General features: G+C 42.7%; 1 protein-coding gene across 6 annotated transcripts in view; it reads left to right on the forward strand.

Moving 5' to 3' along the window:
- The window catches only part of SLC8A1 (solute carrier family 8 member A1), a 503,134-nt gene that overhangs the window by 172,581 nt on the left and 317,340 nt on the right, over nucleotides 1-13,213 (forward strand). The window lies entirely within an intron of this gene.

The following is a 13,213-nucleotide window of genomic DNA, read 5'->3' on the forward strand; positions in this document are numbered from 1 at the left end:
CATTGCACAAAACCCAAGTTACACGGCTCAGCACACGTGGACTATACATGACCTAGCCTACAATGCAGATAAAGGGGATGCTGATATTAATCGTAGACAAGAAAACCTATCCAGCTAATTATGTAATTTGTTTAATATTCATGTTTGTCATATGGATGCCATGTAATAAGCAGTTTAGCTGCAAGAACATTCATGTTATTCTCCACAGACAAACTGAATAGTATAATATTGTCTAGCCCAGAAACGATCACTTTGTTGCATCCTGTATCTATATGTCCCATGAATCCAGACAGATTTAAAATATAACGTGTAGCAAGGTGGAATAATCTCTGAAGCATTTACCTACCAATGGGGGGCAACTGTACAATGCTGATTTAACAGGACGATTTGTTCATTGGCCATCTAGCTTAAGGGCATGCATCTCATTATATGTCTGGCCATAAATGTGCATTGAAATTCTTTGTATGTCAGCATTGATTCAGTATTTTGAATCATCACATCTTTACTGGTTGAAAAAGGCGACAGTGTGCACAAATGTTACAGTATGCTGTATCTATGGAAGTATGGTTGTTGTATTTAGCTGGAGGACAGTAAAATAGGAAATGACCTTGTCTCCCTAGGTTTGGAAAAGTAAATTGAAAGAGGGGTTGGCATATGGTAAACTGGGAGGTCTGGAGTCAGAGTATGGTTTCCGCTTATAAAGGAGAAGTGAAATCTGTTTTAATTCAGATTCAAGACATTTTCAGATACTGTAATAAGAATTGTATTTACCTTTTCATTCCTATTCACAGATAGGAAGTTACTCCTTGTATTACTCTGCCTCATTTGTCACATCCCTCTCATTTGCATTTTATGAAAATGAGTTATGGAAGATCTTAGGGCAAATGAGTAAATTGTCAGATCATGCCACAGAGGAGGTTTGGGGAGCACATAGCTATTTTACTCCCTTAGGCAAGAATACTCATTGTTTTTGCACTTACATCCAATGTCATCTGCTGCTGATCAGCCACGTGAGCTTGCAATCATCACGCTGACAGTGGTCAATGCCCACTATTTCATCCAATGGACCTGTTTGGCAGGTTGCATCTATTCTTCATTTATTTATTGGGGGGGGGGGTGGGGGGGGGGGGTGGTTGTTAAGCTCCGCTCCCACCTGTGCCCTGTGTGGTTGATATACTAAAGGTTCAGCCATATACCAGTGGGTGTGTTGCCAGGTATAGCTGCTCCTGTCAGCAGAGGAGTAAGCAAATCATGCTTCTTGACCCCTCTGATAAAATGGATTTAGAACATTAAGCCGAATTGGAGATGCCAGTTATTATCCTCTATATGCCTCTCAGCCACCAGGTACATCCATGTATTATGCAACCATAGTCAGCCAAAAATAAATGAAAATGGGTGAAAACACATGGGATGGGGATAAAAGGATAAGTGGCTGCTTTTTGGGAATTTGGCTTTGTACCCTATAACAGCAATTATCATGTTTTGGCGACACCGGCATCAGGGCTAATCGGATATCCTTTCGCTGAACCTATTAGCAGCGGTGAAGCACCTCTGCTAATAGGATACCGCCCTAATGGGATAGCAGGGAATTTCCCCCCTGGGGGATATGCTATCGGCCCTGTTGAACTGTTTTAACCCCGTTAAACAGGCGTAACAAAATCCCTGGAGACAGCCCATTTTCATTGAAAACGAGTCCGAGGTGGATGGAAACACACAGATTTCACCGAACCTGTGTGTTTTCAGGGTGAAATGTTTTTTCATTGGGTGACTTAATCATATTAAAAACATTGGTGAAACTTCTAGGAAAACAACATCCCATATGTTTTATTGGGGGATAATTGGATACCCCCCTAAGTCTGACATTACTCATGAGACTGAGGGCATATCAGAACTCTCTGTATTATACATCACTAAGAAGCTGTTCAATACATTGAAATGAGCCCAGAAATAAACTCTCCTGGCAGAAGTGCGACTGGAAGGTGCAAAATACACACCATTATATGTATAGTAGGAGATCCAGCTTCTATCTTTCCTCACACTTCGGAGAACATGCCAGGAATATGAAGGAAAATATAAGTTAGCAGATATTGTATTATCTGTTCATCACCATGGGGACACTAATTTTGAGGTTCATAATACACAGTTTGTATAAAATATAACAGTCATTAGACACAACTATGTGAATGGTAGTGTATCTTTAGCTGGTTTGTAATTACTGCATGCATCTGGGGTGATTAGCATTCCTTATCAAGTAGATTTATAGTTTCCTAGTCTATAACACGTTTTTTTGCTTTTTTTTTTTAATAGACCTTGAACTGTAATTGATTGTATTAATAAAACAAAATCAGTACTTTGATTTGCCATTGATAAATTTAGAGGTAATGTGTGGACTATGGGTGAGATGTTCTAAGCACTAAAATGCGGTTCACCTTCTGTTTTTTTATCGAATTTTACCAAGTCCCATATGTATCAAACTCCACAAAGTGAAGCTTTCTGAAGCTTGTGCCTAATAGGCAATGCCATCTATAGGTTGCGTTGCCTATAGAAGCCTTTGGGCTTCTTTTCATAGAATTAGATGGAGAGGGATCAGAAAGATTCCTCCCTCCAAGCCTTACGCATGTACAGGCCGAGGGCTACACATACGTGGTAGGCCTTCTTCATCATAAAATCAAGAAGAGCTCACTCTGGGTGGAATGTACCATTGGAAAAATGCAGTTAACCATATGCAGTTAACCAAGTTTACCATATGTACTAAGCTCCGGGCGCTGGTGCTTCGATGTGGATGCTGACGTTACCCTATAGAAGCCTATGGGCTTCTTTCCTTATGCATGCTGTCAGAGGGATTACCCCCAGCATCCCATGTGGGTACTTCATCCTGCTGTGAAGTCCAGGGACTGTTGCTCATCGCAAAGGGCGGCTCTTATCGGGAGAGCTGCCCTTTGCATTACTAATCGTATATGTTAATACACTCGGCCGAATCTGACGAATCGGGCCATCAAATCGGCCCAAATCAATGCAGTTTCATGTCCCCTCAGGTCCAATGCACGGTCCCATGTGCATTGGACCTGAGTCGGTGGTCGGACATGCTAGCCTTCCAACCACCCGACCTCGGACCTCCCTCCTGATGGCGGGCCAGAAGGGGAGCAGGGTTGCATGTGATCCATCACAACAAATTATGATGAATCGCATGCGTCCCTGCCACCCGGGAAGTTCCCGGACGGCTCGTGGAGTTTTGGCTGGCCTTACACTGCTGCGAGACATCGCAGCAGTGTATGGCCACCTTTAGGTAGTACATATGCAATTAGTATTGGTGCGATGTGTGGCGAGATGTACAGCCAGAGGTTGGAACATGCCGCCCATTGTGTGGTATAGCACTTATCAGAATATATGTCACAATTGTAATTATTGATAATTATTCATTCATGCAGCATTATTTATCCAGATCATTTCTGAATATTGGCTTCAGTTAAATCTCTGCTGGCCCCTTCAGGCTGATTTTTATGGTAGTTTAAGAGCCATGTGGTAACCCTGCTGTTCAGATGGTCAGACAATTTATCAGGGTCCTTGTCTTACAATTAATGGAGACCTCTGCTGGCCAACCTCTGTAAACATCAAGGAGCACTTGAAGGTTTGACATCTAGAAGTGATAGTAGAATCTTCATTGGATTTGTGCAGTTTAAAAGAGAGACAGTGAGTTCATTAAAAAAGTGTAATAATTTAAATTGGAACACAGACACTAACTGCGGTAACAGTTGTAGTGCATATTATAGCGATCCTGAACTGAGAGTGTTCATTTTCCTTAAAGTACAAAGATTTTTAACACTTAATTAGTTGCTCACAATTGCTGTCCCCATAGAGGCCTAGAGGCGACCTCTGTAAAGTCCAGAAACAAGGGTAACATGTGTTTCCCATTAAACAAAAGGTAAAAAAATAAGAAATCAGAGGTCTATACAGCATTAACCATTTGTTAAATAGTACATAGTGGCAATATAGCCATGTGCCAGCATTTACACCGGTATCCCTTGAAGGTTTTCAATGTGTTTTAGCTTCTTATGAAATAGAGTCATTGCTTGGAAAGACTGCTAATGAAAGTGTATGCAGCAGATAGGGAGGGTGACGTAACATGTGATAAATTCTAGTTTGGCTCAGTGTGTTGGGAGAAGAGAGACACAAGTAAGACACATATTTCTCTAGCAGTCCTTAGGATGCAGGATTAGTTGCTGTGCAACAAGCTTAGTGTGTTTTGTGTGGCACACTCCTGACTCCTTGTACAAAAACCAGACATTCTCATTATAAATCACAGCTAAGAGACCAAACACAGGGACTCCCTTTCCATTTTAGCAATTTTTAAACATAAGCAGTTCATAACGTATCCTCACTGGTATTAGCCAACATTACAGCTTTTACTTTTCCATGGCAAAAACACATTTTGGATTGGTGACAAGAATGTATTTTTGCCAAATTAGGTTTGGAAGTTATAAGATACAATGTGTTGAATTTTCTTATGTGAAGAACATTTCTTAGCCCTCCCTATAAAATAAATAAAAATAAGTGTTTTTCAGGCCTGTTTGGATTCTCAAGGAGACAATAAATGGATAGGTCTGGCCATTGGTTGCACATTACCAGATTTGCGTGTAATGTGGTCAGACATCTGTGAGGCAAATTAAGTACATTTGGCTGTTCAGTGCATGTTTTCTACATGACTCTAAGCCTGAATCCAGGGTGGACATAATGCCGTAGATTTAACAGACAGTGGTCATATGTAACAGGTGGGGGATTTTACAAAAAAAACTGTTTTACCAAAAAGTGGACATAAGTTTTCTCACATGTCTTTGAATCAGGCTTTGAATTACTGCTGACTGTTAAATAGGAGCCATCATCTTACCTCAGTTCCTCTAGTTTCTGTAGATATCCAGTGTAGTCCAGCAATATGACGAGTTGGGATACAGCCAGTGGTGCAAGTAGAATTTTTTTCTTGGTGGTACTGATAGCCTCCACCAAAAATGGGCATGGTGATGTGTCATCAGGGGGCATGGTCACACAAAGCTAGAGGAGTGACTAAATGACAATAGAGGCGTGGACACAGGAGACAGGGAATGAGAAACAGGGAATGACTGGGGGTGGGTTGGCTCTTGCTTGGGGGAGAGCCAGGCAGCTTGTGCTTACAATAGTGGAGCCTGCTCTTCATGCTGTCGGCGCTGCTGATGCTTGTCGGTGTGACAGGCTAAATCAGCAGTAGCCGGTAGCTGCATACAGCACCAATCATAACGTTGGGTGGGCGGCCTGCAGATGCATTATATTTAGACTTAAAATGAAAATAGAATTGACAGTGGGTCAGGGGGTAAGTGGTACTGCGTACCTGCAACATATTTCTTACAGGTACTCCGTACCACACCGTACCCCCTTACTTGCAACACTGGATACAGCTGATTTAAACCCTCACATGTAGTCATTGCTGGAGTTTTAGGTTTAATTAACCAAACTAGCCGACCAAATTGCAGACGTAACAGCATACACTGCAAGTTTAAGGGGTATATTCAGTTGATGTAGAAACTGCCATCGCAAGATGGCAGTTTCCGACATGAATAGATCGGAAAGGTTTCCGATCTATTCAATGCTAGCTGTTTGAAAACCGAAAACCAGGTGGATTGACGGAATAGCCGCTAATCCACCTATTTTTGACGAAAGGTTTTGGACAATGTTCCGGCAATCTCAATCCGACATGAAAAGATGTCGGATTGAGGCAGGGAGGATGGCACCGGGTGAGCAGCAGCAGCTTACACGGCGCCGTCCTCCTGTCTGCCGCCTCCCATACCCTCCCGCCACCTCCCGTACCCACCCGCCTCACTCACCTGTCCTGCTGCCGGGCCGGGTCCCTCTGCCTCCCGCGCCAGCCGGGTTAGCATCAATCAGCGGCCAAATCCGACATCAGGATTTGGCAGCTGCATTCAATAATGGATGACAGATTCATTCCGTCAAAAGAATTTTAAAATGGATCTGGCATCCATTGAATATACCCCATTATGTGCAAACGATCCTACCAACTGACTGGTTTGAACTATTATCATTCGGTCTACAGACTTGAAGAGTATTTGCATGAAAACTGCACTAAAATGTTCTGGATGGTTCCATTCTGACAACGGGGATTGCCTCCATGCATTGTCCAGTTTATGGAGGTGCTCAAATTGTCACATCGCCCCTCCTCCCCTGCTCTTTGTCAGCTGAACTATTATGCAGACTATGACCAGATTTATACATGAGTGTCGCTGTGGTCCAACAATAAACCTGTACAAAGGGCCTACCGTAATTCAGACGTGCGCAAACCCATTGGTTACCCTACCTCCCAGATGATTGTTGATGTGCACATGTGTAGGGTCTGTACTGCTCACCTGCAAATCTGTGTCTACGATGGTGCTCACAGTGCTGCCTAAGCAATCATTGATGTGCTGCAGGCATTAGGGGACATTGAGAGCCATCATATAATAAAATTCATGGGGGCATGTCATCCTCATTTTCTGGGTTTGCGTAAGACAATGGCTGTGTCGTTTGAGGCAGCTACTCTTGACTTTCCCAGATAGTTATGCAGATGACCAATGTTTACGTAGGTGACACCATGCTGCCTCCTAGGGGACAGCTCAGAGAAGCTGGCAGGATGCATCTATTTAACCAGGTTGCCTCCTCCTGTGGCATTAGCATATTTTAGCACAGCCGTTACGCACAGAGACGCACCAGCTGGAGTTACTGTGTGCGTCTCTGACTATTTAATCATAGCTTTATGAGCCTATTACATGAAATGTGGATATCTTTAATATATGACTGAACATAATGAAATTGTAAGCTGGCATTCAGTATTTGTCTATAGTAATCCCTATACTATGCTCCTATGGTGGTATAATACACACATACTGTACAAGCCGCTATGTTATACATACAGTACTTTCTTTACAAACTTGGCAGGTCCCATAATTGCTCTAAACAGATAGAGATTTTCTCTTCATTGATGTATAAAAACATTCTGCTGTATGGCAACCATTTTGGTTAAATGCAGATTTCTGCAAAGAAAATCAATTATCCATATAGTAATCTGCACCTGCACATGGGGAACAGAAGAGATACATATTTTGCAGAAGATAAGAAGCCTAATTTTCAGGTTGTGATCTTAATTCAGAACAGTAGGGTGACCTGCATCTACAGTATATCATGGGAAGTTTTTCACAACAAGCACAGACAATGTCGTCAGTGAATGTAAATAGCAGAACACATACATTTTCACTTCCTGTTTGGTTGATGTGGATATTTTAACCCCTTTCCATGCTGATCTGGACCTGATTCCGGAAATTAGCAATCAATTCTTATTCTAATTTATTATCATATTGTAAAAACATGCTCAGGTAACATTAAGTCAAGCAACTTCCGACTGCAACTACATCATGGGCCCGATTCAGATTCATTCTCTGGGCTGCAAATTTGCAGCCATATCGATAATCGAATGACCATGCATGCACACGGTCTGCAGTGCACATGCGTGACCCATCCGTGCAAACAAATCCAGCCACTGATGGCTGTTTGCAAGGTAATTGACAGCTGGGGGCATTTGTAAGCGGGACCCTGGCGTTTTTTCTGGGTGCGCTGCCTAAAAAAGCAGACGGGCCAGGCTGTTCTGGAAAGGGAGGTCTGCTGACATCAGCAGGGGCTGCCATCTCCCCACGGTGATCACAGTGCCGGCTAAGTGTAGACTTACTGGGTGGCAGCGAACATGTGGAAAACCATTGGATGGTGAGTGATTGTGAATGGTTTTCTCCAGCACATTTTATTTTCAATACAGTTGTAATGGCACATGAATTAAAGGGATTGAACATTTTCTTAAAGTGCCTAATTTCCACCCATGTGATTAGTCCTTGAGGGAAAACAGAATTGATAAACTGGGGTAAAAGTTATCCCTTTAGAAAATCTCTCATGAGCAGGGCCCTCTTCCTTCATCTTCCTTAAAATGTCTCTATACTTCCTTTAATGGCATCTAAACTCTGGTCTTACACCATCCTAATACTTATTTCAATATTGTCAGCTGAGGTAGATATGTATATATACCCTATTTTCTAAGCAATTCAGACCAAAAAGATAAAATGGTACAACTTTGAACTAGTACTGCGCAACTCTAGTCCACTCCAATAGCTGCTATTGTGTGGTTCTCCTTAAGCCGGTAAATGACAAAAACAAGGAAAGTTTGTACAGATACCCCTAGATACACTAGGGGTAGATCCTCCCACCAGCACTTGCTTAATAATATCTACCATACATCCCTTTGGATTGGTATGCGACTCCTCTTCTCCAATAAAGATTGCTTAAGTGGAGGTGCACTCCCAGTCCAGGCTCTCACCACTGTCTCCTGAAGTCACTCACTCTCTTTTATGAAACGTTGAACTTGAGAGAAAGAGAGATGTATAGTGCAACTCCTTTTATTTAAAATACATTGATAAAATAAACACAACAAGGAATCCCAGGGAATCCCACTCTTGCCTGTCTGAGAGCCTGCCTGGTTCTCCATCACATCCGGTAAGAGGGCAAGCAGGGCCCTCCTACCGTTTTGACTGTCTGTAAGTACCGAGTATGTTTTCACTTTTTTGCTCAGTCAGTGATAGGCTGAGAGCATGCCACATGGTGACCAGTTGGCTCCCAGGCTCAGTGACTGATAGCAGCTGCATCCCAGGACTTCTGTAGTTCTATTACACTTGAGCCTGGAAGGGGACGTCATGCCTATGGAGAAGCATTTCTGATTTACAGTATGTGTAAAATAAAAGGGAGAGGGAAAGAAATGCATGAGGGTGGGTCATAAGGAAAGCAGGGGGAAGAAGGATATAATATGGGTTGGCAGATAAAAGAGGAGATGATAGAGGGATAGCATGGACAGCATGAGGGAAAGATAGCAGAGAGGATGGGGGGGGGGGGTAGCAAGAAAGACATATGAGGTGGACAGTATGTGGCACTGAGAAAACAGTAGGATAAGCCTATAGTTGAAAAATTAACTGTGCAGGCAGCTCAATTTTGAATAGAAAGTGTATAATGTTGGGTATTGTATAGCCAAAATCGTGCATAGCCAAATCGCACACAGTGTATATTGTCAACATCGGTGGTTCTAGACTCTGAGGAGTTCAAGGGAAAATCGCAAAATCAAAATCAGCCATAGTCAAAATCGCACCGTTTGCACCTTTATTCTTGGTTTTTTGAGTACTCTTTGGATAATAATTTTGTAGTTTCCTGATTGTAATCATTGATTTAGACCTGACTATACATTACTGACCATGATCTTATGAAGGCAGCAATTTTAACAAAAGGCATTGTGACTCCTATGTATGGCAATTTGGAAGAATTTCTTTAGTAGACATCACCAGTGGCGGCACCTGGGACTCAGCATAAGGCATCACACTTCTTCTAAGCCTAGACTCCTGTGAAAAAAGCCAATGGGGCTCTGGGGGCAGGCTTAGCAGGAGTTTGATGCTGAGTCCCAGATGCTTCATACACACAGCCCTGCTGATCCCTGGGGGAACCAGCCAGCAGATATATATCATACGGGTGCCGGATGACTGCCCAACAATCAGGATCCCGACAGTAAGTATACCGACATCGGATTCCTGACTGCCAGTGTTCCAACAGGGGGAATCCCGACTGATAGGGGCTAGTCTCCTTAGTGGGGGTCCACGACCCCATAGAGGGAGAATAGAACCTGTGGCGAGTGAAGCAAGCCACCAAGCCCCCAGTGTGGCGAAGTTTGAGCTCACCCCCCTGTCGGAGCACTGGCAGTTGGGATTCCAATGTCGGTAGACTGACTGTCGGGATCCCGATTGTCGGGCAGTCATACCACACCCATATCATACATAAGAAAATGTATGTTTATATTTACTAAGCAGTTCTTCACCCCTGCACTTTGATCCCCAGGGCTGCAGCCGCCACTTGGCATTATTGAAGTTTAATTGTAAAAAATTTGACACGGGCGAAAACCGCATTGGATCGTTGAACTTGTGGCAGATCCACATGTTTTGTCAAATTTGCAGCAGTTTTCCCCCCATTTTTAGGTCCGTTTTTACCCATGCCGATATGACAAAAATAAAGGTGAAGCAGCATGGGTGGGGATGTACTAACTGTAAAAACAGGAGAAAACGTCTGTGATTGAATTATTGCCGTTTTTCACCTGGCAAAAAGTCAGCAATGATGGCATTCCCCCCTAATGGTTGATTTTAATAGATTTTTGTCCGATGTTGTGTCAGTGGTTATAACACACATATACTAACAGATGATTTTTTTTTATTTTTAAACGGCAGTAAATGTGTGGTTTAACTCCATAACCCTTTGTGTGCCAACGATGCTGGGAGCGATCCTCAAAATCCAAAAAATTCGAGCATCGCTCACAGCAACTGCTCTTTTAGTATAAATAAATACAAATACAGCTAAGTCAATGAATTGACGTTTAGTTAAATATTGCACCTAAAAAAAGAACAGTCGCTGTGAGCGGTGCTGGCATTTTTAATTGCTATTTTGAGGATCTCTCGCAGCAATGCGAGCGTTAATAAAAAAGGTTTGCTTGGCAATTTTCACACCTGTTTTGACAAATTCCCTTGGCACTCAAAGGGTTAAACACAACATTGATTTACAGTATATAAATTTAAAATCAGTTGAAATTGACTTTTAGTATATATATACCCCATGGGCTTTAAATTTCGCTTAGGAAAAAAAATAACCTGGGATAGTCATAATTTACTGTAGTGCTATCTCAAGCAGTGGCCCTTTAATGTTGAGGGCCAAAAATCGCCCATATGTCTTTTTCACCCTATGTTAAATATATGACCTTGTTTCCCCTTTACCAAATCTGTTTATTACTTTACATGTACATAAAACAAACAAACTGCACAGTTTTGCTCAGTGTCCCAGTTATAATATATTTGACCCCCATAATGTGGTCAGTGTCATTAAAGCATTCATTGATTACACCTATGCAAATTAATCAGAGAAATACTTGGTCAGCAATTCATAGAAGCCAAGGCATCTTTAAAATCAGCAATATGTCTGCTACAATCTGATGCATCTGCTTTTAAGACCTTTTCTTGTTTGAGAGCTGGCTTAATGGAAAATAAAATAAATTCTATACTTAATAAAAAAAAAGCCCTGATACACACAACAGGGTTTGTGAAATGTATGTATTGCACGTCTTCGTGGACTTGGACTGCTGCCTGGACGATGGGTTTCATGCATTTTAAAATGCATTAAAGGTATCTCAAATTATATAAATATTTCTAAACGGTTACAGAAAGTGGTTAAGAGCTGTGGCTGATCCGCAGATGAAATAAATGTGTTTGCCCTTTGTGGCGACTTTAAGAGATTCTTATAGTAACAAGAGGTCACTCAGTAAAATTTCCAGATGCCATAAAACCCTGGCTGATCTGACATCTGACTATATTTAGCAATGGGAGGAGAGGGAAGTGTCACGGTGATAATTAGCATGCATGTCATTTTATAGGTAAGGCCATGGGTGAGTCTGGAGCTCCATCATCATTCATTAAATGACAGGTTTTGAGTTTACAAAACTTTTATAGGTCATATCTACTTGTGTGCATATTCTGCACCTCTATTAGTCTTATCAAACCACATATAAGGTAGATCTGACATGCAGTATGTAGAACCCTTATTTATCATGCATGCAATGGGTGACGGTACTTGTGAGTATATTCAACATTCCCCCACTGGGGAGTGATAAAAAAAAAATTGGGCATAACACTCAGTCACACAATTGTCCAGCGAGTGTGGAACTCGAGGAATCTGTTTGCCCCTGGGGCTAAAAGTGTATATTCGCAACAGGGACCGATGTTGTAGATCTGTGCATCCACATATGCGGGAGCCCTCGGAGACTTGCACAGTCTCCCAGGCGCTCGCAGCGCACGCGGGGGGGGGGGGGGGGATGCTTCAGGCATGCAAATGCCGAGCTTTTCCAGGGTCATACCCACGAAAACTCTGGGTGCACCCAGGAAAATACTGGGTGTCCCCATGCGAACAGGGGTGGCTTCCTGCCTTCAGTGGGCGGGCGGGCTGACATCACCGGATGTCAGCTGCCCTCCCTGTTCACATAGCAGGGCACCACAAATCAGATTCACCAGAGAGTGACTTAGAGTTGCAGACACTGAAGAAATCATTCCATGGTTGGGGACCATTGAATGATTTTCGTCCTGCATCCAAGGCTGCGAATGGATGTTTGTGCAAAACATCCATTTGCATGCCTGCGGGGACATTTGCCATCCAGAAGGGGGGGCATTTATGCAGGCAGCGGGTGGCGTTTAGCAGAGTCAACCACAATGACCTCCATTGTTTGCCATAGTGCAGTGTAGCCTAACTGTCCCTTACTATTTGCCAAGTCTCTGCGCCTTCAGGGCAGCCGCGACTTCTGCTCCCGTGGCTTGTATGGCTGCTTCCGGTCACGGCAATGCAAACTTCCGGTCTCTGCTGATTTGTCTTCCACCGTGTTTCGTGCACTAGGCACTTAATCATGGATCCATGATTAAGTGCCTAGTGCGCAAAACGCTTTGGTGGACAAATTGCACAATTATCAGAGCCCACCAGACCAGCAAATGCCCCATGCAAGCAGTCAGTTGGGTTGCCTGTCCTCTTACTGAAGATCCCATAGTATCATGAGCTCTTTCCAATGACACTATCTCCAAAATAGACCCATCCTCATTGGGGTTGCTTCCAGAAATAAATAATTGTATGCTTCTGTCCCACTTTGCATAGCCTGCTAATTTATCAATATGCCATTATGATCCACTTATATCTCTTCATTTGTAAGTGAAGTATTACATAAAATGCATTCAGCTGTGTATCATGCCCATCCAGCCATATACAGATGTAGCCACGCTCATCGTTGCCGCAACATTCGCCATGCACATACTTCACTCCTAGAAAAGCATTGAACGCAGATGGGTGAGATGTTTATGCGCCAAACACTCACGAGCGACTGTGTAGCGGCAACCAATTCGCAGGCCACATTATGAAGGACACGTGTATGTAATTTTTTATTGAAATTAGTATTTCTTTTTTATATCCGCATATGGATGTAATTGTAATTTACATAGGAAGTGTTTTTTTTATGAGTATAGACATACTGTATTTTCTTATGTACTTCATTAGAGTACTGTATGTGTGAATTGGGTAGTGTTTCTTTAGCATTTACTAC

This window comes from Crinia signifera, chromosome 3 (assembly GCF_055691185.1).
Source record: "Crinia signifera chromosome 3, ASM5569118v1, whole genome shotgun sequence".
Lineage (NCBI taxonomy): Eukaryota > Metazoa > Chordata > Amphibia > Anura > Myobatrachidae > Crinia > Crinia signifera.